At 43.8% G+C, this 22,979-nt stretch overlaps 1 long non-coding RNA gene across 1 annotated transcript; it reads right to left on the bottom strand.

Moving 5' to 3' along the window:
* Positions 1-9,028: 9,028 nt before the first annotated feature.
* LOC148686404 (uncharacterized) lies at positions 9,029-12,705 on the bottom strand. The gene is made up of 3 exons (XR_015949187.1): positions 12,475-12,705; positions 10,956-11,091; positions 9,029-9,167 (listed from the first exon to the last, which is right to left on the bottom strand). It is a non-coding gene; the product is annotated as an uncharacterized LOC148686404 (long non-coding RNA).
* Between the last annotated feature and the right edge of the window lie 10,274 nt (positions 12,706-22,979).

A 22,979-nucleotide genomic window follows, 5' to 3' on the forward strand; every position in this document is an offset into this window, starting at 1 on the left:
ACTACTGTTCAATTGACCCGCGACTTAAAGTAGTCTTTTTTAAAAAATCAAATCACCCCAAATGCTAAAATAAGATTTTATTGGGAGAAAGGAAGAAGGATGTGAGGAATCCATTGATGTGCGCCCGGGTAACGCCTTGGAATTTTCTGCGGATGTCTTCTTCTGTTCCGGACTCAGTTCAGAAATCCATTGCGTAACCTTCAGAAACAGCAGTAATCTTATTATTTATACCCCACCCATCTGGCTGGGTTGTCCCAGCTGCTCTAGGTGGCTTCCAACACAAATAAAAACATTTTAAAAAATCAAATGTTAAAAACTTCCCAATATAGGGCTGCCTTCATAAAGAGAACTGAGATATGCTCTCAGTTCCTTTGTTTTTGAAGCGAGAGAGAATATATCCATTTTTAAATTTAATTTATATCCTGTGTCTTGCTCCATGGGGGGATGGAGGGCGCAGAGAAGATGATAACAGGGACCCCAGACACACCAAGAATTTAAAGCACTATGATGCTATTTCAAACTTTCTCCAGAGTATTCTGGGAGCTGTAGTTTCTTCAGGATCCTGGGAATAGTTGTCTCCTATTCTTCCCCACAGAGCTATGGTTCCTGGAATGGCTTAACAACCAATCTCTGTCCCCAGGGAACTCTGGGAATTGCAACTCAGTGAGGGAAAGAGGGGTCCCTGCACACCTCTTGGCTCCCTCAGCAAACTACAGCCGCCAGAATAATTTGTTGGAAGCCATGACTGTTTCAAATGGTATCCTAGTACTTTAAATGGATGGTATGAATGTGGCCTTGGGCGGAAAAGTGACATGTATTAAATTACAATCTATTCCAAAATAACCCTTTGGGGCAGGAGGAACTAGAGGATCTGCTTGCATAAAGAGGCTTCCAGGTTGAACCCCCACCATCGCCAGGTAGGGGCTGGGAATTTTCCCAGCCTGAAACCTTGGGGAGCTGCTGCCAGCCAGTGCGGACAAGATTGAGCTAATGGGTCAGTGGCCTGACTTGTTATAAGGCAACTTCCTAGGTTCCTGTGTAAGGATTGTGCTAAGCAGGGTTTGCTTTCATTGGTTTAGGGATAGAGGGTTTGGATGAAACAGGCGTGAATCGGGGGAAGCATAGTTTGGGAAGCCTGTGCTTTCTGGTACTGTCTAGCCTTGCCCCCAAAGTGCTATGGAAAGATGAATGTTCATACTTGCAAAGTAACTGAGATAATATAATAGTGAATTATGCTTTTTCTTTTTCTAAAAATAAAATGCTCTAAAACAGTAGTACATATATGCACATCAGGCAGAACAACAGAACAGCAACTGCCAAGCCCCTCCATCTAACCCTTGAGAGAATATGGGCACACAAACAGAGTTTGTGCTAATTTTGCAATACATGCAGTTACTCATTGTTTTCGGAATGCAGAAATACCCGTAAGAAAGGCTTTCTTCACTTTGTGCTTAAAGACATTGGGTGGATTTCTGCATTGAGACAATCTAGCTTCTCTTCCATACATAAATCATGCCTTCTATGGGCAAACATTCAATGCAATTATTGCATAGTTCTGGCAGGCTTTTGTTAGAGGAGTCAATTAGATGTGGCACTGAAGCCCCGTTCTTGGGCAAAGCAACTTTCAGTGGGTGTTGTCCACATGCTCTCAACTATATCTTCATGGGTGGAAAAGGCTGGATTTCTCAGAAAGCTGGATTTTGCTCCCAATGCTCCATTCTGAAGAGCAGCAAGTTACAAGAGAGCATATTCCGACCAAGCATTCAGAAAAACACACAGCAGACAGCCACTAGAGGTCCTGCCTTCTCTGTCAAAAATCTCTCTGCAGAGTTTCTGCTAATTTTGCAATATGTGCAGTTACTTGGCACTCATTGTAAGGAAGGCTCTGTGCACCTTGTGCTTGAAGACATCGGATGGATTTATGCCTGGATTCTCTCCCCTGCATAAATAGTGCTGACTGAGGAAACGTTCAATGCAATTATTGCATAGTTCTACCTGGCTTTTGTTAGAGAAGTCAATTAGACGTGGCACTGAAGCCTTGTTCTCGGCCAAAACAACTTTCATTTGGTGTTGCCCACTTGCTTTCAAGCATATCTTTCAGCTAGGACTTCAAAAAGGGGCAGAAAAGGCTGAATTTCTCAGAAAGCTGGATTTTGCACCCAGCACTGCATTCTAAATAGTGGCAGACACGCTGTGGATTTTCCCGTATCAAAGCCCATCTGGATTCTTGGTTAGATGAGTGTTACTCTCATGTCATATATACATAGAAAAATAAATGAAAATGCACACAGTTTAGCCAAATGGGTAAAATTATCTTACAGTTCTTTAACTCAATCTTTGCAGCAAGGATAAATACCGCATGTTCCAATAATCTCTGCATTTTCATTAAAGCACTTGTTGCGCCAGACAGCGCACCTTCCTCCATTGTCGTGGCATTTTTCCGTTGTATTAATTAGCTCGAGAAGTGCTGTCAAAAACAAGAGATGTTTGAAAAACGGCATGAGCTTAATGAGAGGCAGGATAACCTAGTGGGTGAGCTGATTCTTGCTTTTTTTTTTTTAAAAAAAAAGATTGTTCACCACTTACAGAATGCTTAGTTAATCTTCTTCCTTTTACAGATAAATTTTTCAACTGAGTTTAAATAAATTTGCATGTTCCCCAAACCCCAGTACATAGGTGTCCTTTTTTAAGATATTGAAGAATACATAAGCAAATTCTCCCACTCACTGCTTAGATTAGAAGAACAGAACATGGAAAGCTTTGATCCCACAACACAGACTAAAAATAACTTCAAGAGAAAAATGAGTCGGGCAGGAAGGACTCATAATAACATCCAGTTTCATTGATTAAATCTGACTTTCATTTTTTAAAATTATAATAATTTTCATTATTTTCATATTATACCAATCACCAACAACCCGGACAAACAAAAGTGAACCCCCCCAGGCAGTCGATTCATCTGATATACATCAACAGTAACACATAGGTGTTAAATCTGATTTCGTTCATTAAAGCTGGCTTCCACAGATTCACCATCTTAAGACTGTGATCCTAAACACTCTTGCAAAGGAACCAGCTCCTCTGAACACCATGGAATGTTCTTAAAGAAACATGATTGGTTATATAATTTTAACTTCACAATGTTTCTTGAGCTCTTGTTTGCAATAAATCTAGCCGCCCAGAGTGGCTGGGACAACTCTTCCAAGGAAGCTGAGCAGAGCCTCTTCGGTGAGAAGGTCCATGATGCTTTTTCAAAAGGATCTTGCATTTCTGTAGCAACTACTTACAGAGAAAGCAGTCCTAATTGGGATGTGCAGCAGCAGTAGCTGACAGCAAAGAATCATAGAATCATAGAATCAAAGAGTTGGAAGAGACCACAAGGGCCATCCAGTCCAACCCCCTGCCAAGCAGGAAACACCTCTCTGCATAGCCTACCTTTAAACTTCAGCATGACACGGTGCCATATTGATTAAAAAGGCACAGTTCTATAATGCAACAAGCAATACTGTGTTAAGGGAGCATTAATATACAGGATAGAAGCACTAGCATTATAATCAGGAAAACTAACATAATAATACAAACGTCTGAATGAACCCCTGGCATAAACATTTGAATATGCAATGATGCATAATGCAGCTATTTCTACAAAGCGATTTTCCGCAGTACAATGGATTTTCATATGTTATTTCCACCAGTGCATGTACAATTTAGCCCAGTAGATGCATTCCGGTACACATAACTTGCATTGCTGGACAATTGCATTTCAAAATTCAGAGAATTGTGCATTTTGAAGGACGGCTGTGTTCTGATTAGTGTATTGTTTTAGAAAGAGAGAAGTATGTAGATTCACCTTCCAATGCAAAGGGGATTGAGTTCCTCCCACCTCCATATTGCAGGAAAATGCTTACATTTGGGGGCTGTCCTCCTACACCTGAGCCCTCCATAGATTTTGGGACATAGGAAGGTGTCTTATTCCAAATCACACTGTTTGTCCACATTCTCTCTGATGCGGGCTAAAGTTAGAGTCTTTCTACATCATTTACTATCCGATTCCTTTAGCATAGAAGCGAGAGGCCTCTATGGTCACGTGTGTGAGGAGAAAAATAGTTGCCCTTTCACCCTTCCCCTCTCCTGAAACTCCCCCTAAGCAAGACTTACAAGTCTCCCATTCAAAGGGGGCTGCAACCCAGGATAGAAACATGACTCCTAGGGTTTGAGAATGAACCACAAAGATTTCTTGCAGGACCTGCTTGCATGATCCTAAATCTTACCTGGTTCCTCCAAAAGGGAGAAGACGAGCAAAGCATAAATCAGAAAGGAGATCTTCATGGCTACTTGGATTTGTTTAAGACTCTATCCACTCAATGGTCATGCAGAGATGGAATGGGAAAGTGCTTCCTTCTTATTTATAAGAGGTGATGCTCACTGCTTGAGGGAGCTAGATGGAATATGAGCTTGTGAGGCAATTGTGTGTGAAATGGGTACTCCTAGGATTTAGATGTGCATCATGGGAGAAAACCACTAACCATGGATTATAGCATTGAGGAAAAAAATTCTCTGGGACAAGATGCCCTCTTAGATATCTAGCAGTCAAAAAGATATTTGGTGATGCAATAGATCTTCCTTTTCCTTCCATGGAGTGCCAAACCTCCTTAAATGCATTAGTTTGGATTCAGGTTGAATGTGACAATCTGTATCTGAAGGTCTACATTCAGAGCATAACCTGGTCAATTATCCTAGGACTAGGGTAGGCAATGTGATGCCCTCTAAATGCTGTAGGACCTCAACCCCCCATTCAACCCCTGAAAGCCCGGCCAATGTTCAGGGTTGATGGGAGTTGTAGTCCAACATAATCTGCCACATTTTCTACTCCGGCTCAAGGCGTTTGTGAACTGGAGTTTATGGAGTGGAGCAGGAAAACTACCCAGTCGAATGAAAGGGATCATCCATGAAAACTGAAATCTAGAAGAAGAAATGTAGTTCTCAGCATTTTAGTGTGTAATTCTCCTAATACACTCTTTTTGCCTGATGCATAGATTTTTGCAAAGCAATTTCCTCTAATATAATACAGTGGTACCTCGACATTCGAACGATTCAACTTCCGAAGGTTTTGACTTCCGAAGTCGACAACCCTGGAAGTCTTTTCACCTGCGCAAAGCGGCGTGTGCGGTCGGTGCATGCGCAGAAGCACAAAATCTTTTCCCCTTTTTGAAAATAGGGACAACATTTGCCCTCCTCCAGTCTGCTGGAAGTTCGCCAGTTCTCCAGGAATTTTCAAAGATTATTGCCAGTGGTTCTGAAATCACCTCTGCCAGTTTTTTTAATACTCTTGGATGTAGTTGATCTGGCCCTGGAGACTTGAATACATCTAAACTAGCCAAGTATTCTTGTACTACCTCCTTACTTATTCTGGGCTGTGTTTCCCCTGCTGAATCATCTGCTCCATATTCTTCAGGTCGGGCATTGTTTTCTTTTTTGGAGAAGACTGAGGCAAAGAAGGCATTGAGGAGTTCTGCCCTTTCTCTGTCCCCTGTTTGCATTTCACCATCTTCTCCTCTAAGTGGCCCCACTGTTTTCTTGTTCTTCCTTTTGCTACGGACATACCCATAAAAACCCTTTTTGTTGCTTTTAACCTCTCTGGCGAGCCTGAGTTCATTCTGTGCTTTAGCTTTTCTGACTTTGTCTCTACATGTGCTGGCTATATGTTTGAATTCCTCTCTGGTGATTTCCCCCCTTTTCCATTTTTTGTACATATCCCTTTTAAATCTTAACTCAGTTAAAAGTTCTTTAGATAGCCACCCTGGCTTCTTTAGGCACCTTCCATGTTTCCGTCTCATTGGTATTGCCTGAAGTTGTGCTTTTAATATCTCCCTTTTAACAAACTCCCAACCATCATGAACTCCCTTCCCTTTTAGTATTTCTGTCCATGGGATCTCACGCAGCGTTTCCCTAAGTTTTCTGAAGTCGGCTTTCTTAAAGTCTAGGATTTGAGTCTTAGTATGCTTGGTTGCTCCTTTCCGCTGAACAATAAACTCCAGAAGAGCATGATCACTCCCACCTAATGATCCTGCCACTTCCACCCCACTAACCAGGTCATCACTATTGGTTAGGACCAGATCTAAAATGGCTGATCCTCTTGTTGCTTCTCCCACTTTCTGGGCCATGAAATTGTCTGCAAGGCCAGTGAGGAATCTGTTCGACCTTATGCTCTTGGCTGAGTTTGACATCCAACAAATATCAGGATAGTTGAAATCCCCCATTACAGATGAGATGACAATTTGTGCATTTAATTGCTTCAACTTCCTGCCCAGAGCCTCATGATCACTTTTGATCTTCTGTAGGCTATGGCTTGCAGTGTCATTGGTTCCCACATGCACCAAAAGGAAGGGGTATTTGTCAGTGGGTTTTATGATTCCTTGCAGCCGTTTTGTTACATCTTTAATCTTGGCCCCGGGTAGACAGCACACCTCTCAAGACATCTTGTCAGGCTTCTGTACCCCTAAGTAGGGAATCCCCTATCACCACTACACGCCTCTTCATAGGCTTGGTCGGGATTCTTCCATGTGCTGTCCCTTCCAAGGTTACCTGCTTATTCCCGGAGGAATGACTTTGCTGCTCGTCCTCATATTCCTGATCAACTGTGATGAGGGAGAGATCATCAAATGGAGTCTGTTCCTCGTCTTACATGTTAAGGGAGAGCACTTCAAAATGGTTGTGTAATTCTAAGCACTCAGAGCGATCCCTGGGCCTTCTACTTCTATGAGTCACGTCCCTCCATACATCTGGGTCCTGTGTTGGGGAACTGACCTCCTCCTCAGGGAAACACCTGGATATTCGCTTCCAAAACGTATGTCAGAGTGTTCAGGCAGGCTTGGTAAAGCTGAAGTACTGTCCAAGCCAGGAGAACCTAGCAGATGGGTCCACAAAGCCCTTGAGTTTCCAACATCATGGGGAATTCTGCAAGGGGTTGGTTTTGGGGTGAGTTTGGATACCCACTGTTCCCCAGTGCCCAGGTGAGAGGGTGTGTGAGGAGTATCAGGCTGGCAAGAGTTAAAAGCAGCCTGCAGCTGTGACGTCTGGTCACTGGGGGAAGGAGAAGGAGGGAGGAGTTCCTACATACGGGAATGTTTCTTTATTCTCTGTGTGTAAAAAGTCAGTTTCGTTTTCCACCGGCAACATGGAGAGTTCGTCGCCGGGAGGCAGTTGTTTATTGCTGTGTAAATAAAGCTTTTAGTTTAGAAGACGGACGCTATTCTTCGTTATTTATTGTTTGCTGCTTCTTGTCAGCTCACACACAGACTTCTAGCTGCAACAGAAGAAGATTTACTCTGCAATTCTTTGCCGAGAGTGCGCAGATAAGGAAGCGCAATCTGGACTGCTGTGATGTTTGGCAAAGCCTCTAATGAGCTAACTAATTACTCAGAGAAAATTCCACATAGAGGTCCTGCCTTCTCTGTCAAAAATCTCTCTGCAGAGTTTGTTGCTAATTTTGCAATATGTGCAGTTACTCAGCACCCTGTTTTTGGAATGCGGAATCACCCATAAGGAAGGCTCTGTGCACTTTGCACTTAAAGACATCAGATGGTTTTCTGCATAGAGACAATCTAGGTTCTCTCCCCTACAGAAATCATGCTTACTATGGGCAAACATTCAATGCACTTATTGCATAGTTCTGGCAGGCTTTTGATAGAGGAGTCAATTAGACATGGCACTGAAGCCTTGCTCTTGGGCAAAGCAACTTTTAGTGGGTGTTGCCCACATGCTCTCAACTATATCTTCGTGATTGGTTAGCGTTAGTGTACACATCCTGGGCTGACAAAAATTATATTTACAGTTAAAGCACAGTTCAGATAGTGAGAAATGATAATAATAATAATAAATTATTATTTGTACCCTGCCCATCAGGCTGGGTTTCCTCAGCCACTCTGGGCGGCTTCCAACAAAGATTAAAATACATTCAAATGTCACACATTAAAAACTTCCCTAAACAGGGATGTTTTCTAAATGTCAGGTAACTGGGAGAATGGAGGGCGTTCCACAGGGAGGTCACCACTACTGAGCAGACCCTCTGCCTGGTTCCCTGTAGCTTTACTTTTCACAGTGGAGATGCACCTTCAGGTATATTGGTTGAGGCCATTTAGGGCTTTAAAGGTTGGCACCAACACTTTGAATTGTGCTCGGTCTAGCTGCCGCATTCTGGATTAGTTGTATAAGGTAGCCCCATGTAGAGCGCAATGCAGTAGTCCAAGCGGGAGATAACTAGAGCATGCACCACTCTGGTGAGACAGTCTGCGGGCAGGTGGGGTCTCAGCCTGAGTACCAGATGGAGCTGATAAACCCTGGACACAAAATTGACCTGCGCCTCCATGGAAAGCTGTGAGTCCAAAATGACTCCCAGGCTGTGCACCTGGTCCTTCAGGGGCACAGTTACCCCATTCAGGACCAGGGAGTCCTCGACACCTGCCCGCCTCCTGTCCCCCACAAACAGTGCCTCTGTTCCAGTGCATTCCCCCCCCCCGTGGAACTTTCCCCAGCCATTCTGTTGGCTGGGGCCCACTCCCAGGCAGCCCTGACCCCACCCCTTAAAAACAAAACAGAAACTATACAACAACCAACAAAACAATAAAAAACAAAACAGTTATACTGTACTAAAATTAATCCCCACCTAGATATCCACCCCCACCCCCACCCCAACAGTGCAAAAAGTGGGGGGGGGAGAGAAGAAAAAACTTAAAATGCCACCGACTGCTTAAGGACATTTTAAAACACATTAGACACTTGGAACAGGGAAGCAATAGCAGAACAACCCCTCACTTCCCCAAGAGTTTGTTCCAAATGAGTCCAGCCCCACCCTCTAGGTGCTTCAGCAGGAGTCCTTTTGTAGCTGGGAGTGTGAGGGCCTGGGCCTTGCACCCCTTAATTCTAACAGAATAAAACAACCTGCGAGGGAGTATCTCACCAATACTTTGACTACTGTTCAATTGACCCGCGACTTAAAGTAGTCTTTTTTAAAAAATCAAATCACCCCAAATGCTAAAATAAGATTTTATTGGGAGAAAGGAAGAAGGATGTGAGGAATCCATTGATGTGCGCCCGGGTAACGCCTTGGAATTTTCTGCGGATGTCTTCTTCTGTTCCGGACTCAGTTCAGAAATCCATTGCGTAACCTTCAGAAACAGCAGTAATCTTATTATTTATACCCCACCCATCTGGCTGGGTTGTCCCAGCTGCTCTAGGTGGCTTCCAACACAAATAAAAACATTTTAAAAAATCAAATGTTAAAAACTTCCCAATATAGGGCTGCCTTCATAAAGAGAACTGAGATATGCTCTCAGTTCCTTTGTTTTTGAAGCGAGAGAGAATATATCCATTTTTAAATTTAATTTATATCCTGTGTCTTCCTCCATGGGGGGATGGAGGGTGCAGAGAAGACGATAACAGGGACCCCAGACACACCAAGAATTTAAAGCACTATATCTATTCCGAAATAACCCTTTGGGGCAGGAGGTGGCATAGAGAGGCTTCCAGGTTGGACCCCCACCATCTCCAGGCAGGGGGCTGGGTATTTTCCCATCCTGAAACCTTGGGGAGCTGTTGCCAGCCAGTGCGGACAAGATTGAGCTAATGGGTCAGTGGCCTGACTTGTTATAAGGCAACTTCCTAGGTTCCTGTGTAAGGATTGTGCTAAGCAGGGTTTGCTTTCTCTGGTTTAGGGATAGAGGGTTTGGATGAAGCAGGCGTGAATCGGGGGAAGCATAGTTTGGCAAGCCTGTGCTTTCTGGTACTGTCTAGCCTTGCCCCCAAAGTGCTATGGAAAGATGAATGTTCATACTTGCAAAGTAACTGAGATAATATAATAGTGAATTATGCTTTTTCTTTTTTTAAAAAAATAAAATGCTCTAAAACAGCAGTACATATATGCACATCAGGCAGAACAACAGAACAGCAACTGCCAAGCCACTCCATCTAACCCTTTAGAGAATATGGGCACACAAACAGAGTTTGTGCTAATTTTGCAATACATGCAGTTACTCATTGTTTTCGGAATGCAGAAATACCCGTAAGAAAGGCTTTCTTCACTTTGTGCTTAAAGACATTGGGTGGATTTCTGCATTGAGACAATCTAGCTTCTTTTCCGTACATAAATCATGCCTACTATGGGCAAACATTCAATGCAATTATTGCATAGTTCTGGCAGGCTTTTGTTAGAGGAGTCAATTAGATGTGGCACTGAAGCCTCGTTCTTGGGCAAAGCAACTTTCAGTGGGTGTTGTCCACATGCTCTTAACTATATCTTCATGGGTGGAAAAGGCTGGATTTCTCAGAAAGCTGGATTTTGCTCCCAATGCTCCATTCTGAAGAGCAGCAAGTTACAAGAGAGCATATTCCGACTAAGCATTCAGAAAAACACACAGCAGACAGCCACTAGAGGTCCTGCCTTCTCTGTCAAAAATCTCTCTGCAGAGTTTCTGCTAATTTTGCAATATGTGCAGTTACTTGGCACTCATTGTAAGGAAGGCTCTGTGCACTTTGTGCTTGAAGACATCGGATGGATTTATGCATGGATTCTCTCCCCTGCATAAATAGTGCTGACTGAGGAAACGTTCAATGCAATTATTGCATAGTTCTACCTGGCTTTTGTTAGAGGAGTCAATTAGACGTGGCACTGAAGCCTTGTTCTCGGCCAAAATAACTTTCATTTGGTGTTGCCCACTTGCTTTCATGCATATCTTTCAGCTAGGACTTCAAAAAGGGGCAGAAAAGGCTGAATTTCTCAGAAAGCTGGATTTTGCTCCCAGCACTGCATTCTAAATAGTGGCAGACACACTGTGGATTTTCCCGTATCAAAACCCATCTGGATTCTTGGTTAGATGAGTGTTACTCTCATGTCATGTATACATAGAAAAATAAATGAAAAAGCACACAGTTTAGCCAAATGGATAAAATTATCTTACAGTTCTTTGCAGCAAGGATAAATACCGCATGTTCCAATAATCTCTGCATTTTCATTAAAGCACCTGTTGCCCCAGGAAGCGCACCTTCCTCCATTGTCGCTGCATTTTTCCGGTGTATTAATTCGCTCGAGAAGTGCTGTCAAAAACAAGAGATGTTTGAAAAACGGCATAAGCTTAATGAGAGGCAGGATAACCTAGTGGGTGAGCTGATTCTTGCTTCTTTTTTTTTTTTTTTAAAAAAAGATTGTTCACCACTTACAGAATGCTTAGTTAATCTTCTTCCTTTTACAGATAAATTTTTCAACTGAGTTTAAATAAATTTGCATGTTCCCCAAACCCCAGTACATAGGTGTCCTTTTTTAAGATATTGAAGAATACATAAGCAAATTCTCCCACTCACTGCTTAGATTAGAAGAACAGAACATGGAAAGCTTTGATCCCACAACAGAGACTAAAAATAACTTCAAGAGAAAAATGAGTCGGGCAGGAAGGACTCATAATAACATCCAGTTTCACTGATTAAATCTGACTTTCATTTTTTAAAATTATAATAATTTTCATTATTTTCATATTATACCAATCACCAACAACCCGGACAAACAAAAGTGAATCCCCCCAGGCAGTCGATTCATCTGATATACATCAACAGTAACACATAGGTGTTAAATCTGATTTCGTTCATTAAAGCTGGGTTCCACAGATTCACCATCTTAAGACTGTGATCCTAAACACTCTTGCAAAGGAACCAGCTCCTCTGGTTCCAGGATAGAAGCACTAGCATTATAATCAGGAAAACTAACATAATAATACAAATGTCTGAATGAACCCCTGGCATAAACATTTGAATATGCAATGTTGCATAATGCAGCTATTTCTACAAGCTATTTCTACAAAGCGATTTTCCGCAGTACAATGGATTTTCATATGTTATTTCCACCAGTGCATGTACAATTTAGCCCAGTAGATGCATTCTGGTACACATAACTTGCATTGCTGGAGAATTGCATTTCAAAATTCAGAGAAGTGTGCATTTTGAAGGACGGCTGTGTTCCGATTAGTGTATTGTTTTAGAAAGAGAGAAGTATGTAGATTCACCTTCCAATGCAAAGGGGAACTAGTTCCTCCCACCTCCATATTGAAGGAAAATGCTTACATTCGGGGGCTGTCCTCCCTACACCTGAGCCCTCCAAAGATTTTGGGACATAGGAAGGTGTCTTATTCCCAATCACACTGTTTGTCCACATTCTCTGTCCACATGCAGGCTAAAGTTAGAGTCTTTCTACATCTTTAGTATCTGGTTCTTTTAGCACAGAAGCGAGAGGCCTCTATGGTCATGTGTGTTAGGAGAAAAGTAGTTGCCCTTTCACCCTTCCCATCCCCTGAAACTCCTCCTAAGCAAGACTTACAAGGCTCCCATTCAAAGGGGGCTGTAACCGAGGATAGAAACATGACTCCTGGGGGTTCAGAATGAACCACAAAGATTTCTTGCAGGACCTGCTTGCATGATCCTAAATCTTACCTGGTTCCTCCAAAAGGGAGAAGACGAGCAAAGCATAAATCAGAACGAAGATCTTCATGGCTACTTGGATTTGTTTAAGACTCTTTCCACTCAATGGTCATGCAGAGATGGAATGGGAAAGTGCTTCCTTCTTATTTATAAGAGGTGATGCTCACTGCTTGAGGGACCTAGATGGAATATGAGCTTGTGAGGCAATTGTGTGTGAAATGGGTACTCCTAGGATTTAGATGTGCATCATGGGAGAAAACCACTGACCATGGATTATAGGATTGAGGAAAAAAAAATCTCTGGGACAAGATGCCCTCTTAGATATCTAGCAGTCAAAAATATATTTGGTGATGCAATAGATCTTCCTTTTCCTTCTGTGGAGCGCCAAGCCTCCTGAAATCCATCAGTTTAGATTCAGGTTGAATTTGACAATCTGTATCTGAAGGTCTACATTCAGAGCATAACCTGGTCAATTCTCCTAGGACTAGGGTAGGCAATGTGATGCCCTCTAAATGCTGTAGGACCTCAACCCCCATTCAACCCCTGAAAGCCTGGCCAATGGGCAGGGTTGATGGGAGTTGTAGTCCAACAGTATCTGCCACATTTTCTACTCCGGCTCAGGGCGTTTGTGAACTGGAGTTTATGGAGCGAAGCAGCAAAACTACCCAGTCGAATGAAAGGGATCATCCATGAAAACTGAAATCTAGAAGAAGAAATGTAGTTCTCAGCATTTTAGCGTGAAATTTTCCTAATACACTCTTTTTGCCTGATGCAGAGATTTTTGGAAAGCAATTTCCTCTAATATAATACATATCAGCACATGATTTTCACTGATCAATGCATTTTTATGCACACTAGATTCCAGTATATGCATTTTTGGTACGTGTTTTTCCCAGCTGGATAACTGCAATGCAAAATTCAGAGCAGTGTGAATTTCAAGGGGTGACTGTGTTTCGGTCCACACATTGTTCTGATGAGTGCATATTAGGCAGTTTCACCCCTAAATGTGAACAGAATCCCCCTTGCAACTGAGGAGATGCAAAACAAGCCACTTCATGAGATATGTGCAGATTTGCTTCCTCTATGTATGTTGCAAGTCTCAGCTGTCCTTGGCACAGAAGAGAAGTGTATTTGCTAGAACAGCCTGTCCATATCCCCCCTGTTCATGCGGCCAAAAAGTTTTTTATGTTCTGGAGGTCATGGGGACTTGGGTAAGGTGGGCGAAGCAGTCATTTTTACAAAAGGTAGAAACTGTTTGTTTTTCAGAGATAGGGAACTTCCTTCTCCCTTTATGGAAATTATCACACACCACTGGTTCATTTGCCCAACTGCATTGCTTTTATTAGAAGAGGAAAATGCAAGATTTTTGTTAGAGAAGAAGGTGTTGTTCCCTTTGGGGAAGGTTGACTAGCTGACAAGCTCAAATGCACAAGGCCTCTGGGAATGGCTATGAAGAAAGAGCCCGTGTCATAGGAAAAGAGCTTCAGGATTCAGAAACGTCCAAATCTTCTCCTGGGTGGATGAATGATGCCTACCCTAAGGGAACAGGTAAACAGGATGAAGGTATTCTGAAATATGAGAGGTTTGGATTCCCCCCCGCCCCCCACAATATGTTAGGCATGCTGCTGGTGAAGAGGGAGGGAGCCAGCTTACCAAAAGCAGCAGAAGATCTGGGATGGATCCTGAGGGCATGGTCCCAACAACTTTTCCTCCCTGTAACACTCCTTAAGATTTCTGCATACACCATCTGCACATTTTTGACGCCTGGCCTCATTAAACCCTGGGGGTGTTTAAAAAAAACAAGAAGAACACCGTGATTTTTTAAATAAAAAAATTTCTTTATTTAATTTTCTGTAATACAATAATACAATAACCATGCCATTTAACACAATCTCATCCAACCACAATTACAAATACAAAAAAAGAGAGGAAAAAGAAAAAAGGGGGGGGGAGGGGAAAAAAGGGGGAAACTCCCCATCCACCTGTTCCCCCTACACTCCCACCCTTTGTGACTTCCAGCCTATTCTCTATTTCTGTTTCTGTTTCCAAGTTCTTTTGTATACCTTTTTATATCTTTTATTCCATAATTTTTAAAATCTTTTTTGAGTCCTTCACCTGTCTGCTAAGAGGTTGGCATTTTCCCCATTTTTTTTCTTATATTCATTAAGTTTTTCCCAATCCTTATCAATTTTCTGCACTGGTATCCCCTTGGTTTCTCCTATTTTCCTCGCCAAATTTCTGATAATTTATTCATTTGATTTGCCAATCCTCTAATTTAGGAATTTCATCACTTTTCCATCTTTTTTGCGATAAGAAGCCTAGCAGATATAGTTGCATATATTATTAAGCATTTATCTTTTTCTTTGATTTCCTCATTTAGCATACTCAGCAGAAACAACTCTGGGCCTTTTTTTGAAAGAATATTTCAGCATTTTTTTCAGTTCTATATAGATCTTCTCCCAATACATTTTCATCATTTTACAAACAAGAGGAACATCGTGATTAAGGGCAGGCCTTCCCAAGCTGAAACACTGTTCCAAAATCGTCATGGAATCATAGAGCGGTAGAGTTGAAAGGGGACCCCCAAGGCTCATCTACTCTAACACCCTGCAATGCAGGAATCTCCCCACAAGCATCCATGAAAGATGGCCAAAGCAGACTCCTGCATTCAGTCTGGAAAGCCGGCCTTACAGTATGAGGAAGGGTTGAGGGAGTTGGGTATCTTTAGCCTGGAGAAGATCAGTCTGAGAAGCAATATGCTGTCCAAATCTCTAAAGGGCTGTCCCATGGAAAACAGAGCAAGCTTGCTTTCTCCTGCCTGGGTGGTAGGACTCGAACCAACGGCTTCAAGTTACAAGAAAGGAAATTCTGGCTGAGCAGAATAGGAAGAACTTTCTGATGGTAAGAGCTGTTCCGCAGTGGAACAGACTCCCTCAAAATGTGGTGGACTCCCCTTCAGTGAAGGTTTCTAAGCCGAGGTTGGATGGCCATCTGTCAGAGATTCTTTAGCTGTGGCTTCAGCATTGCTGTGGGCTGGACTTAGATGACTCTTGGGGCTACTTTCCAACTCTATGAATATATTTCTAGGAGCATGCAATCGAAACAGCAAAGAATTCCCCCCACCCCACAGGGTTGATGTTTCCTGGTCTCCCACCTGTTGGCTGAAGACAGGTGGCCCCCAAACATCTTACCTGGCAATAGAAGGATGATAACAAAAGACAGAAGGAAGGTGATCTTCATGGCTGAATCTCAGAGCTTCCGGAGCCTCGCTGTTTCCAGAAAATGGCGAAGAGAGGGAATGACGAAGGAGGAGTATTGTGGGAGAACCTCAGGTGGCTTTTTGCGTATTCTCTGCTGGGAACAGCAGCACCAAAATCAGAGCAGAGGGCGGGGGCTGCAACAAAATGTTCCCACTCCTTAAGAGGAGTATTGTTCAGGGCTTCATCCAGGCTGGAACAAGAGAGTTACAGTGTTGCTCAGGCCTTGCTCTCTGTGGCGCTTCAGCAATTGGTGCGGGTTGTGTGTGTGTGTGTAGTGCTGGATTTACGTATAAGCTAAACAAGCTATAGCTTAGGGCCCCACTCTCTTGCATGCCCCCCCCCAAATTTAAAGGTATAAAATCCAGGATGCACATTTCCAAAATATAAGAAAATAAAACAAAATAAAACCTATATAAGCAACAGTGTTTTGTGTTGTGTAGGCTCCTATGATGTAAATAATGGGCCCTGCCTGTTCGCCTGCCCCCAAAAAGATCACTGGTTTGCTCCTTTCTATATATAGGGTGCCTACATTCTGCATGGACTGCTTGCATGGCAACATGTGCAAATGGCTTTAGATACCTATTAGGTCCATAAATTACCATGTAGCATATATTCAACACAAAAAACAGCAACAATTTGTTTTTGACAAAGGACAGCTGGACATATAAAGGGTCCCATTACCTTCAGTAGCCTAGGGCCTCATGAAACTTAAATCCGGCCGTGTGTGTGTGTGTGTGTGTGTGTGTGTGTGTATGCGTGTGGGTATGTGTGTGTGTGTGTGGAGAAAGAAAGAGGTCAGGTAGAAGAAGAAGAAGAAGAAGAAGAAGAAGAAGAAGAAGAAGAAGAAGAAGAAGAAGAAGAAGAAAAGTTTGGATTTGATATCCCGCTTTATCACTACCCGAAGGAGTCTCAAAGCGGCTAACAATCTCCTTTCCCCTCCTCCCCCACAACAGACACTCTGTGAGGTGAGTGGGGCTGAGAGACTTCAGAGAAGTGTGACTAGCCCAAGGTCACCCAGCAGCTGCGTGTGGAGGAGCGGAGACACGAACCCGGTTCCCCAGATTACGAGTCTACCGCTCTTAATCACTACACCACACTGGCTCCCAAAGGACCTTGGGAGCAAAAGGACTTTTGCCTCCCAATTCCACTGAGTTTTAATTCTGTCGCAATAGAGGGCTCAGGTTTGGGATTGGCTTTTAGGAGGGTGGTGGTTGTGGCTCCGGAGAATGGGAAATTCGGGGAGAGTGGAGAGGGGAAGCTGTGTACTGTCTAGTTATTGAAGCCTTAGAGAATGGGAGTGGTCACGGGGCCTTGACACACAATCACCACTTGCTGCATGGAGGAAAAGGGGTGGGGCAGTCTAATCAAGGGAAGGGTTTTCACATCGAGTAACAGTGTTGCTCAGGCCTAGCTCTCTGTGGCGCTTCAGCAATTGGTGTGGGTTCTCTCTCTCTCTCTCTCTCTCTCTCTCTCTCTCTCTCTCTCTCTCTCTCTCTCTCTCTCTCTCTCTGTGTGTGTGTGTGTGTGTGTGTGTGTGTAGAATGAAAGAGGTCAGGTTCCCTCCCCATTCCACTGAGTTTTAATTCTGTTGCAATAGAGGACTCAGATTCGGGACTGGCTTCAGGGAGGGTGGTGGTTGTGGTTTCAGGAGAATGGGAAATTCGGGGAGAGGAGAAGCTTTCGTTTTGCTCTTCATTTCATCTGGGGGGGGGATTTCTTCTGAAAATGCACCAGCATTTTTTTCTTTGTGATCTTGCTTAATATACACCTCCCACCCTGCAGGAATTTCTCCATGGCTGGGCTAAACGTTGCACAGAATGTTGCCTTTTTCATGTTTTTGCGTGGCTTAGTTCTTACCCTAGCGAAGTTTCAACAGAGAGCACATCTCCTGCAAATAAAAGTGCTATATACTTCCTTGTACTTTCAGTAAGTGCATAGAACTCTGTTACTTTTTCATGTTTTAACTGTTTTGTTTAAGTGTAGTATTATGCAGCCAACCGTTTACAGGTAACAGTCGTATCTGTTGCTCCACCATAATCTGGAGGGCCACACGCTAGGCCCTCCCCATTTAATTAACTTTTTAATCAGAGTAATTGGTTGTTCCCTCATTAAAAATTCATACAATCCTGACCTGTACTGGTATTTGTAACCTCTCTCCTTTCAAAACTGCTGGATCTGAAATGGTTTTTCTCTTTGCTACAGGTAACACCACGGTTTTCAAGTGAGTTTCAAGGTTACAGAATCATAGAATCACAGATTTATAGAGTTGAAAGGGGCCATGAGAGTCATTTAGTCCAACCCTCCGCAATGTAGGAATATCTCACCCAACGTGGGGCTCAAACCCACGGCCCCAAGATTAAAGGGTTACATCCAAGGACTAAGTGTCTGTTGACCCAGCTGGTTTTGCTCTGCTGGCTCCTTCCTCCTGACACGTTACGCATTTGAGCCATTAAAGTAGCTGATTTTATGCTAATAATAATAATAATAATAATAATAATAATAATAATAATAATAATATATTTATACCCCGCCCATCTGGCTGGGTTTCCCCAGCCACTCTGGGCGGCTTCCAACAGAAATATTAAAATACACTAATTTCTTAAAGATTAAAAGCTTCCCTAAACAGGGCTGCCTTCATTTATGCTGAAATGTCTTTCTCTTATGTCCATTAAAAACCATGCATTTCAGCATCAATACTCTTGAAGTCTTGTCTGCTTGTTTTGAAGAAGGTAGTTTGTGGGGGAGATCTTTCTGAACACGTCTATGGGTGGGGTGGGGGTGGGGTAAAGAAGTCAAATCGATGCAAAAATGCAGAGGACCAGGCTGAAGGCAAGAAAAATGAGGAACCTTTGTAGACAGATTTGCCTGACCCTCAGCAGGTGGCAGTTGTAGTCAGGGCCGTCTTAAGCCTATCTGGCGCCGTGGTTCAAGGATCCTCCAGCGCCCCCCCCCGCCAGCTTGGGACTTCCATTTTCACTCTCGGGCCCTGCACCGAGCGCCTGCATCTTCATCTGCTGCAATTGCAGGCAGCAGCTCGTCAGGTGCAGCTCCCCCCTTTCCCCGTTGGTAAACAGCCTTCTCGTAAGGCGCAGCGGGCAAGATCCCGCACACCCCCCAAAAGGGAGGCAAAACCAGAAAACAGCGAGCTGACCTCCCTGGCCGGCTGCTCGGGCAGCTGAATGCTCGGCATGGCCGCCTTGCCTTGGCTGGGATCCGCCTCAAACCACTTCACCCTCAAAATCGCCTTGGTTTCGGGAAGGGAGGGGGGGGGGAAACTACGACCACCAGGGAGACCTTCTCAGCGACCCACTCTGATCAGGGGAAAAGACAGAGATGGGGAAGCGCACAGGCGAAAGGAAGATATTGCACGGCGGGGGAGAAGACACAGAGAGAGAGAGAGAGAGAAAGGGAAGCAGACTTGGTCTGCGGGGTTAAGTCTCTTATTACTGTATGTTGTTGCTGCTGCTACTGCTATCGCTTCCGCCACCGGCCCCAATCCAAGCTGCCTGGGGAATGTCTCTCCCACACCATCACCACAAAAAAACCGTGCGCGCACCCCCCCACTTTCTTCTTGGGTTGTTGGAAAACAGTCGCGATCTCCCCCGCCCCCCCGGTGATTTCCGTTTCACTCTCACCACCAGCCTCCCTGCTCCTCTCCAGTGAAAACAGATAACCCCGGCACAACCTCGTGCCTCTTTTCTTTTCTCGCAGCCCCACTCCTCCTCCTCCTCCTCCTCCTCCTCCTCCTCCTCCTCCTCTATCATCACCTCCATTTCCTTGGGCTCTCTTCTCTTTTTCTCTCCCCCCTCCTCCTCCCATGGCTCCATGTGTCCCCAAGGAGCCCCTGGGTCAAGCTAGCAGGAGGCAGAGAGGGGTGAGGCAGGCGGCCCCCGCACTTTGTTAGTGCTTGTTGTGCTGCCAGGGCAGGGAACACTCAGCATGGCCAGCAGGGCGGGTGGGCGGAAGGGGGCGCCTTCCCGGGGATGGAGCTCTCCTCCTCTTCTTGCAGAACCTGCAATACTCCTGCCTAGAGTGGCACCATGCCCCCCCTGCTGCCACTCTAGGCAGTAGTCTCGCTGGTTCTGCAAGAAGAGGAGGAGAGGAAGCTTTTGCCGCCTTGCATGGAGCTCCTGGCTGCCGCCCTCAGCCGGACACCAGCCATTACGCGCCCCTTTGGCGCCTCTGGTGGCCAGGCACCCTGGCACATTGCGCCACCCAGCCCGGGCCTAGAGCCGGCCCTGGTTGTAGTCTCAAACATTTTGAAGCTATCATGCAAAATCTAAAATAATAACAATAATAAAATGATGAGGTATCGTAGAAGTAAACAACTAAGAGCAGTTTATATGCGAACTGAAGAAATTCAGACAGATCTAGGAGGGGGTTTTCAAATTTATTTATTGCATAAAATCCATTTACTACTTGATTGTAGAAAACCTCAAAGTGGCCAACTCTTGTGCTACTCCATTACCTGAAGGAAGAGAAGCAAAACATATTCTCAGCTCCTTGTTACTGCATTTTTTCAGACTCTGTGTGCTCTAGAGCTTGCTTGGCCTCTGCCTCTGTTGAACCACTCACATCAACCTCGTCATTATTTTGCAGTGATCATGGATGCCAAGAACCTACCAGAATTGCCAAAGGGGCAGCTGGAGCCACACTCTGTGTGTTCCATCAAAGATTCTAAAACAAATGATCTGCCCTATCATTTTCCAAAACCGAACATGCCCTTTTAAAATAGTAGTAGTAGTAGTAGTAGTAGTAGTAGTAATAATAATAATAATAATAATAATAATAATAATAATAATAATGGTGGGCGATGAGCAAGCTATGACCCTGAGGTCTTGCCCGCAATCACTCAAAATCTTATTCAAGCACTGCTGTGGCTCCTAAAATTTCATGGGGTATTGCATGCAGTCATAAGGGCTAGAAACTTTTTAAAAAAAAAAAAATGTGAAAGCTGTGAAAATGTGAAACCACATTCTGTGATTTTTCTATGGTGCTGTGGCCCAAGCAGAGGCCAGCAGAGGTTGACAGAGCTAGATGGAGGAAGACTTCTGCTATATCCAACCTGGTGCAATGGAGGTTTGGGTTATAGCCTTAGCTACTCAACAGCTGCTGCATGTAACTGAATATTGTAATGCACTTGCCAGCTTAGCCAATGCACTGGGGGTAGAGATCCAAGTATGTTTTGAGGGGAAACACTAACTAAGGACTCAGCTACACAGCTGCAAATAAAACGTTTAAAATATGTTGTAAAATGTGATATACAAATGTGACATTAGATGGTAAAAGTGAGCTATGCAAAAATTCAATGAATTTTTCAAAACATTTGTTTTTAAAAGAAAGCATTTTCACAGCGTTTTTTAAAATATGTGTGTAGATTCCACCTAAAATAAATATTCTGAGAGAAAATGCTCAAGAATAGATAGTTTGGGAGAAGTTGTCTTTTTTTTAATGTGAAAACAGATAAGACTTCTGGATGAAAATAGCCAAAGTTGGGCTGCTCTGGAAATAGATTATTAAAAGCCACACTGAATGATTGACACAGACCATTGCTGTTCTCGTCTCATACAACTATAGTGAACAAGCAGGCAAAACAGCTTTTCCAAAGGCATCTCCTCAGGGAGCTTATACTCAAGTTTGCAGCTAGGGTTGGGCAGATCTGTCAATTCTTGTTAAATCCAATTTTCCATTTCCCCCTGTCTTTTGTTCAGTTTTCCATGCTTAGCTACGTTTACTCAAAAGTAAGCCGCTCTCCCTCCTAGTTCTACAGAGTTGCTGAAAATTCCCACCTTTCCAGCTCCAGCCTAGCCACTGACCACCCCCTCCTCACGGTGCTCTTCCATCCCGTAAAAGGGGAATAGGACATTTCGGGGTGTGTTGGCTTCCCGTGTGGGCTGTAATAATTTGTTATTATTTTAATCATAATCATAATTTATTATTTATGCCCCACCCATCTGGCTGGGTTTCCCCAGCTAAATATAACATTGACCATGGGAGAGTGTGGCAGATCGCTGCCAGTTTTTGAAATTGGATGGTGGGTCACAACTTGTTGGACGTTGGACGTGCCTGCTTTAGCCCATCCTTCACCAACCTGGGTTTGATGGGAATTGTAGTGGAAGACTGGCAACATCTGCCTCAGGGAGCACTTACGGAAGTGTGCAGCAGACATGGTCTGGCACGCATTTCCCAATTCTTTTCCAGCCAGTCATGCACCTTTCCTTCATGCACTTCGCGTTGGCTTCTGTACATTCGTCCTTTGATTGTGGTGGGTAAGGTGGAATAGAAGCTGTTTCTGAAGTGTGCTTCGCTTTATTGCTGGTAACCTTTCCCAGAACCTTTCCCAGACTCTTCAGCTTGCACTTATCTTTGGATTTTCCACATTTTTCATCCGACTGTGGTTTAGAAGATGGCTTAGAAGCGTAAGCTTAGGGCAAGAAAGAAAAATGTTGGTTCGCTTCGAGTTAGGGTTCCTTGTCAGCTACAGCGTTTTAAGCCTGTTCTCTGCTTTCTGCAGCCAATCAGAAGCCACGCTTTGGTTTCCGAATGTTTTGGAAGTCAAACAGACTTCCTGAACGGATTCCGTTCGACTTCAAAGGTACGACTGTATAAATGTCCTAGGGTCGATCTTTATAATACTCAGTGTCAAAAACAAGATATCTCGTTATTTTACATTTAAATAAATAAATAAATTGTTGGTTCAATCTCTTTGAAAAAGGGTTATGGCATCTGTCCAAGATTACAAGCTTTTAGCATCTGAACTAATTTAAATTTTCTTTGTTTGATTTTAAGATTTCATTTGAAACCATGCTCTTTTCCACAAGCCACAACGCGACGGAAACATTAAGAAACAAAACCAAATCATTTTAAAAAACAAAATAATAAAACTTTCTGTTTTAACCCACCCCTCCCCCCCAAACCACCCTCACCCTAATATTCATAATACTTTTTGTGTGCGCATAACATAGCAGACTCCTGCCAACCTAGCAGTTCGAAAACATGTCAAAATGCAAGTAGATAAATAGGAACCGCTACAGCGGGAAGGTAAACGGCATTTCCGTGTGTTGCTCTGGTTCACCAGAAGCGGCTTTGTCATGCTGGCCACATGACCTGGAAGCTATACGCCGGCTCCCTCGGCCAATAATGCGAGATGAGCGCGCAACCCCAGAGTCGGTCACGACTGGACCTAATGGTCAGGGGTCCCTTTACCTTTACCCTTTAACATAGCAGACAGCAGTGCTTCTGGGAACTTTGCCATTG

The sequence above is a fragment of the Zootoca vivipara genome, chromosome 3 (assembly GCF_965207765.1).
Source record: "Zootoca vivipara chromosome 3, rZooViv2.hap1.1, whole genome shotgun sequence".
NCBI lineage: Eukaryota > Metazoa > Chordata > Lepidosauria > Squamata > Lacertidae > Zootoca > Zootoca vivipara.